The sequence below is a fragment of the Nyctereutes procyonoides genome, unplaced genomic scaffold, assembly GCF_905146905.1.
Source record: "Nyctereutes procyonoides isolate TBG_1078 unplaced genomic scaffold, NYPRO_anot_genome, whole genome shotgun sequence".
In the NCBI taxonomy this organism is placed as follows: domain Eukaryota; kingdom Metazoa; phylum Chordata; class Mammalia; order Carnivora; family Canidae; genus Nyctereutes; species Nyctereutes procyonoides.
In genome coordinates, this window is record NW_026575132.1 from 27298025 (window position 1) to 27305152 (window position 7128).

Genomic DNA, 7128 nt, shown 5'->3' on the forward strand with positions numbered 1-7128 from the left:
AAACAATAGGTGTCTACTATACAGTAATCCCAAGAGTGTTATTCACTTTTTGGAAATGCCAGTAGAAGTTAGCAAATGTTTTCCATTGGTAATTCCAAGAAACAACACATTTTACATTTCCCCTCTATGTATATGTGGTCATGATTTCTTTGGAAATGAATGTATCTGGCATAGTTGCTATACACGTCAGGTATACTCTGTAAGTTCGTTCTTCCTTGTTTTAGCATAAACTACCAAGAGAATAGGATATAAGTATTATGCTATACTTTGATAAATTTAACTTAAAAAATAGTTTTTTTTTTTTTTTTAAAGCTAAGGCTTTGCACAATGGCAGTATTGTAGCCAATGAGGTTTATCCAAGGCACGATTTATTGCTAATTGAAAACTTTTAAAAGGTTAAATGTGGCTTTAAAATCCATTTAGGGGGATCAGCGGTTTAGCGCCTGCCTTTGGCCCAGGGCGTGATCCTGGAGACCCGGAATCGAGTCCCACATCGGGCTCCCTGCATGGAGCCTGCTTCTCCCTCTGCCTCTCTCTCTCTCTCTCTCTCTCTCTGTCTCTCATGAATAAATAAATAAATAAAATCTTTTTAAAACATAATTCTTACATGCTCATTAATAATTCTATTGCTTTTCCACTTATAAAGATACACAGTATTGCCAGATAAGCATCACATTTTTATTTTCTTTTTTTTAAATAATAAATTTATTTTTTATTGGTGTTCAATTTGCCAACATACAGAATAGCACCCAGTGCTCATCCCATCAAGTGCCCACCTCAGTGCTCGTCACCCAGTCACCCCCACCCCCCGCCCTCCTCCCCTTCCACCACCCTATTTTCCATTTTATTTTATTGAAAGGACCTAGAAGAACATTTCTTTAAATGGCCTCCAATTAATATTCAGATCTCATTGCCTCATAAGGACCTCCAGCTAGCAAGCCACACTATGAACTAACTCTAGCAAAGGGATTGGTCTCAGTGAACAGAGATACCATGGATGACTGGACTCGTGCTCTTTTACCAAGAGGACGTAGTTTGTCATAAACCGGGGAGCAAGGCCAGAGTAAAGGCATGAACTGAAGGAGGACCCTAATACCTTATCTCCGATCATTTCCTCACTCAGTTAAAGTCAAAGACATTTCCTATCCTCTGGTAATTCTTTAGTAAATGGCCTTCTGATAACTCTTGCAGAACTGGTTTATCAGAACTATCCTCCATCTAATTTCCTTCTTCCACTCCAGAAGGACATAACAATGCATCTTCTGTAGCACTGAAGAAGAAATGGTCTTGCATTTGCTCCTTGCGTATTTCCCCTGAGCTTATGATCAGTTTCTGGGAGGGCATATTTAACCCACCCCAGGTGGGTACCCTGGGCAGCAGCTGTCCTACACACTTCTCAGCTGACCGAAGGGAGATACCTGTAAATGTGTCAATAAATGGATTGAGATACTTTGGATCTGGAAATCTAAACTATGCCTTAACTTTTCCTTCTTGTGTTGATTGCAACCCCATGAACGTGGTGTTCATTAGGGCAAAACTTCATTCAAGCATCTGAACTCTCCTATGAGAGAGAAAAAAGAAGATAAGTGTTCTTTTTGGTGAAGAACCTGATTCTTTCACTTACAAGTTTCTCTACATCCCTGGGATAAAATCCTGAATGTTTTTCACTAGAATGAGGAAATGTATGGCATAGGGTAGCTCTTTCCATAGTGGGTCTTCACCATCCAACTCAAGGCAAGTTTTGAGATTCTAGGCAGTGTCCAATATTTCCAAAGGGAAATTGCTAGGACCTGACACTGCTATTATCCTGAACATTGAGTGAAAACAGTTTCGATGAAGTCAGAAGTTCTTCAATAATACCCCATAATTATCTCCACTTATGAAATCTCATTGCAATTAACTCAAAACGTACTATGGTACTCATTCATTTTTTTCTTATACTAAGGTTATTTATAAAGATCATTTATTTATTTATTTATTTATTTATTTATTTATTTATTTATTTATTTATTTGATAGAGCAGAGCGAGCAAGAGAGAGCATGAGTGGGGGTGGGGAAGGGCCAAGGGAGAAGCAGGCTCTCTGATCAATGCCGGACTTGATCCCAGAATGCTGAGATTGTGACCTGAGCCAAAGGCAGATGGTTAATCAACTGAGCCACTCAGGTGCACCTATACTAAGGTTATTTGTATAGCTGATCTTCCAAATTGGATATAAATTTCTTGAGGATTTTATCAGGTTTTTCCATGACATCTGCCATAGAGGAAAACTAGCATAGATGCCCATGAGGTATGGGTTAAATAAATGAATTGAAAACTGTCCATGGACCCGCCCAGCACTGTTACTATTTCGAGAGTCTTGAAGGATCATTACTAATAACCCAGTAGAGTAGTTGCAGGTACAGTAGCCTGCTTTAATAAATATAAACTTTGTTGAATTAATTAGCTTTTAAATGGAATGTGATACAAAATATTTTCATAAACAAGGAAACTTTGGTCCTAGATGTTCGTAATAATTCATAAACATTGTCAAAATAAATGTGAGGGTGCCTAGGTGGCTCAGTTTAAGCGGCCGCGTTTGGCTTAAGCGATAATCTTGGGTCCTGGGATCAAGTCTCACATCAGGGTCCCTGCTCAGCAGGGAATCTGCTTCTCCTCCCTTTCCCTCTCCACCCTCTACTTTTACTTGCTCTCTCTGTCTCTCTGTCTCAAATAAATAAAATCTATATAAAAAATAATCTTTCTATGGCCCCAGCTATAATATGAATCTCATTCAATAGAAATATCTTCCCTTAATAGAAATGAAATGCATGTATAATATTTATATGTGGTAGGTACTTGATAAATGTTGAATTTATTTTTAGGAGGTTTTTTGTATTTTGGCTGTCAGGTATTTGAAAATATTTGAGAACTTCCTTCATTCTCTTCCTTTCTGACCGAAATAAATCCAAACTTTGGGGCTTAGTGCTGGCCTTTCAGGGGTAAATGCAAGTAGATGATCCAGGAGTGACACGCCATCTGTGTGGGAACAAAACAATCAATGACTTTGATGAAATTTTGCCTCTTCCTCAGTCCTAGTGTCTGAAAGCTGTATTTAATAAAAGCTCACCCATGAGAATAGCTGCAGCATCATGGCAAACTGGCAATGAGCTGGTAAATACGGCAGGGCCATGGCTAAGAGAACTAGCCATATAGTAGAAATGGCCCCTGAGGAGGGAAGACAATGACCCCAATGGCTCTGTCTAAAATCTGACGGCTTCCCTAATTCAGTCTGATGAAGTAGGCTTCATCTGACACAGAGGCAAGGACACAGCAGCAAGAATCTTGGGATCCCAAAGACAGCCCTTTTACAATTGGACAGATCATCAGAGGTCCATTTGGGCTGAGGTGGGCCCCTGGTATGGGGTCTGGAATCCATAATGCCATACAGAGATCCTAGGAAGGGGATTACTAGTAATAGCTAACAGCAACCAAATGTTGCATTCAAAATAGTGCAAAAGCACAGTTAGATCTGATGGAAATCATGCTCAAAGATGAAGGATTAGTAGGGTAAGCTGCTGCTCAATGACATAAAGTTATGGGGAACTGATTCTCATGTATCTCAAGGATTGAGTTTAGACTGATGGGCTCAAGGACTGGGCTATACCAGTGAGAATGTGGGTCTCGGTGCTTAAATATAGGTGGCCTAAGACATGGCAGGAAAATCTTACCAACTTAGTCCTGGGTCTCTAAACTACAACCCTATTTCAATTCCTAGTATTTCTTCTCAGCATTGCTCTTTCATCCTTAAACCAATCCTAATCAGCCATCAGTATGCTACTTCTAAATCACTGTGCCTACCTAAAATAATTTCTCCTGGCAGGCAGCTTCTCACCAACTGGTCTCCTGTAGTGTCCTAAGGGGTCTTGGCCGCTGAATACTGATAGGTCAACCTTGTCATATATACAGTCGTTTCCATGACATATGTAAGAAATTGACACACAGAAATGATATGTGATTTGTCACAGAGAAATTAACCCCAGGGCCAAGGAATACTCTAGGGCCTCTAATACCTTCTATCATGCAAACCTATTTTCTTTTCCATTTCCAAAATGATCTTTTGCTTCACCGTGTTTGACAAACCAACATTCATTCTATAAACTAGTTTCCTCATTTCTTTATTTGCCAGCTCTAAACAAATTCTGTCTATAGCCAGCTTCAGTTTTGGTTCCCTATAAAAGAGTAAAAAGAAGTAATCACAATATTGGGATTTTTAATGAAAGAATCACCAAATCAACCTAATTAAAGGAGGTCAATTAAACATAGCACTAAACCATCTGAAGCACAAAGAACAATTTTTCCATTTAGAAACTCAGGATACAGCAATTACCTGGTTAATTTGGCATGTAGCCAGGATTCAGATCCCCAAAGCACAACCCCGTCTCTTACACTTTTTTTTCCTTACACTCCTGAGTAGTTGTAAGTATCATTGTTCTCCATGAATCCAGAAAACTTTCATTTCCTAATGAAGTGGTTCTCAAAATTTAGAGTTAAAAAATCAGCTGGAGATATGATAAAAGTATCAGTTCCCAGCCTTTCCAGAAATTCACTTGGTCAAAGACAAGCTCCAAAAATCTCCATTTTAATCAACACACACCAACATTTTTTTCCCCATAGGTTCAAAGATAATATTTGGAAATATTTATCCCTTATCAAACTAACACCCTCTAGACCATCTCTATTCCCCTACCTGTCTCAGTTTACGATATTAGCCTGGCTTTGATGGTGTCATGTAATACAGGTTCCAAGGACTAGAAGCAGTTTTGGTTCTACCTACTGCTTTTGTGATTTATCTTACAGAGTTAAATAAAAGTCACAACATCTTGAAAATACATCACCTTAAGTTTATTCCTCCCTACTCAGACAAAAGTCCAGAACCTATATGTTTGAAACCTAATCTCCTTAATCATGTGCTTCTCTTGAGTTAAGGTTTTTATTTACTACTTTTCTATGTCCCTACAGAATTGATTACTGGGTGAACCATTTCTGGCTGTCTACGAAAGTTGATTTCTGTGTGCTTTATAGAGTCGGACAGTCCCGTCAGGAGTTCCAAGGATATTATACAGGTGGCTGCCTAACAGAGTTAACATGGATGTGAGATAAAGTCCCACAGGGTATGGTAGGTATGCTTTTTTCAAAAACAGAGTATCAATGTAAACAGAACATTAGCGAAGCTTCTATTGTTCAGTGAGATCTCATTTAAAAAAAAAAGAAAAGAAAAAAATAGATTTTTTTTAGGTTGAGGCTTTCAGCCTCTTAAACATGCAACAGAGATATCTGAAAGATGAATTCCTTTTTAGGGCCCCCAAAATAGTCGATGTGATGAATTGATAAAATGTTGCCCCATGGAATGCTTTCCAGCTTGTTGTTCATTTTATTCTGGTGAAAGTGTCTGTGCTGGATGAAAGCAGGGCTCTGGGTTGGTCTTCACACACTGGCATGAGCTCCAGATTCATGTCTTAGGCAGAGGCCAGGTTTTGCTCTGTTTGTCTAAAACTCAGGCCTGTTGTGATATCCAGAGAACCCTTGCAACAGAACCTATGATATTTCAGGTTTGAGCCCAAGTAGTACCCAGATCTGGAATGGTTCCATATCTACTGTAGGTGTAAGGTGATCTGGACTCCCTAAGGCAGTATGTCATAGCTCCAAGGGAATTGCTTTGCTGTCATATCTGTGCATCTCCAAAACAAGTCACAAGTGCAGAGAGCCCATGGATCACCCTTTGTGCAGGATCCCTGGATTCTAAAGCCCTTGGAGTAGCCACAGCATAGCCTTCTTGAACCCAAAGTGGAGTCTTGGGATGGCCAAGACCTCAGGATCCAGCTCCTGCTGCTTGCCCAAATTAGGCCAGCAGTATCTGCAAACTCTTCATGTGCTCTTTTAACTACCCATCACCTAAACTGCAGCTCTGGGGGGGACTTCAGAAAATACTAAATCCAAGAATAGCCCACTGCTTCTCAAATTGGAGCACACGCATGTCCAAGACTAACTGGAGGTATGCCACAGAGGTCTATGAGTAAGAAGGATTTAAGTATGGTGTGATTTTCTGTAACACCAAATTTGTCTGAAAATTGGTGAAGGAATATAAATTTTTGCATTAGCACCCAAATATGATGGAGTAGGGCATGACACTGGAGTAGATCACGCAACAAAAATGAGATTTCAACAAAAATTCTTGCTCGCATTGGAATCTTGGAGCTCTGCCTCCAAAACATCTTAGAGGTTATGTTCATTCTCTTCTGTCATTCAGGATATATGTTTAGAAAAATTGGCAATTTTTCTATGTCAATCTCCTCAGATGACCAAAGATTGTAAATCATTTGTTCCACATCAACAATTAGCCAGTGTCCACACTAGGTATAGGTATGATTCCTATGCATGCCCCCCCCCCACTTTTGCTATCACTTATTCCTTTTTCCCTATCATAAAATAAACCACAGGGTGTTCAATCCTTAGATTCTTTTAAGGCTTAAAAAAATAATTTCAGTAAGGATATTAGACATTGATATCTGGGGTATAGATGATTGTCTTATCCTTTTCTTCTATATTTTTATAGGAAAAGGGACAGAATATAATGGTGCTTTGGAAGTGAACATGATTGCTTTCTTAACTGTGTGCACATAAACTCTCTATATATGTGTGTGTGTGTTAATGTTTGTGGGTCTTGGGTCTAGGTTTCTGAGTTTGTCAGTCGATGTGCAGCAGCATGGGGGGAAACAGCACAAAATAGGCAGAGACCCAAAGCACACATTTCCCTATTCTGCGATTTTGCACAATATAATAGTAGTTGATATAACCCAAGTATTGCCTACCTAACCTCAGCCTTTCCCTTGGAAAAATCATGCCTTCTTGAACATTTCCATCACTCATGTAAAAAATAAAGCTAAACATCTTTCCACTTGCAGCTTCTTGAAGTAATGGATTATGCCTTTGAACTTGCCAGTAAACTTCAAGGTCCCGGTATAAATATCAAACTTGTCAAACTTGCTTTCCAAGGAAGCCCTATAATGAAAAGCTTATCTGTTTGGGGGGTGGGGGGGGGTAAGTTAATGCCTCAACTTTGCCTCCAAGCCAGATCCTGAGAAAATTTC

General features: G+C 39.4%; 1 pseudogene; it reads left to right on the forward strand.

Annotated features, from left to right (window-relative positions):
• The first annotated feature begins 316 nt into the window (after positions 1–316).
• LOC129523076 (U4 spliceosomal RNA) lies at positions 317–395 on the forward strand (annotated as a pseudogene).
• The last annotated feature ends 6733 nt before the right edge of the window (positions 396–7128 follow it).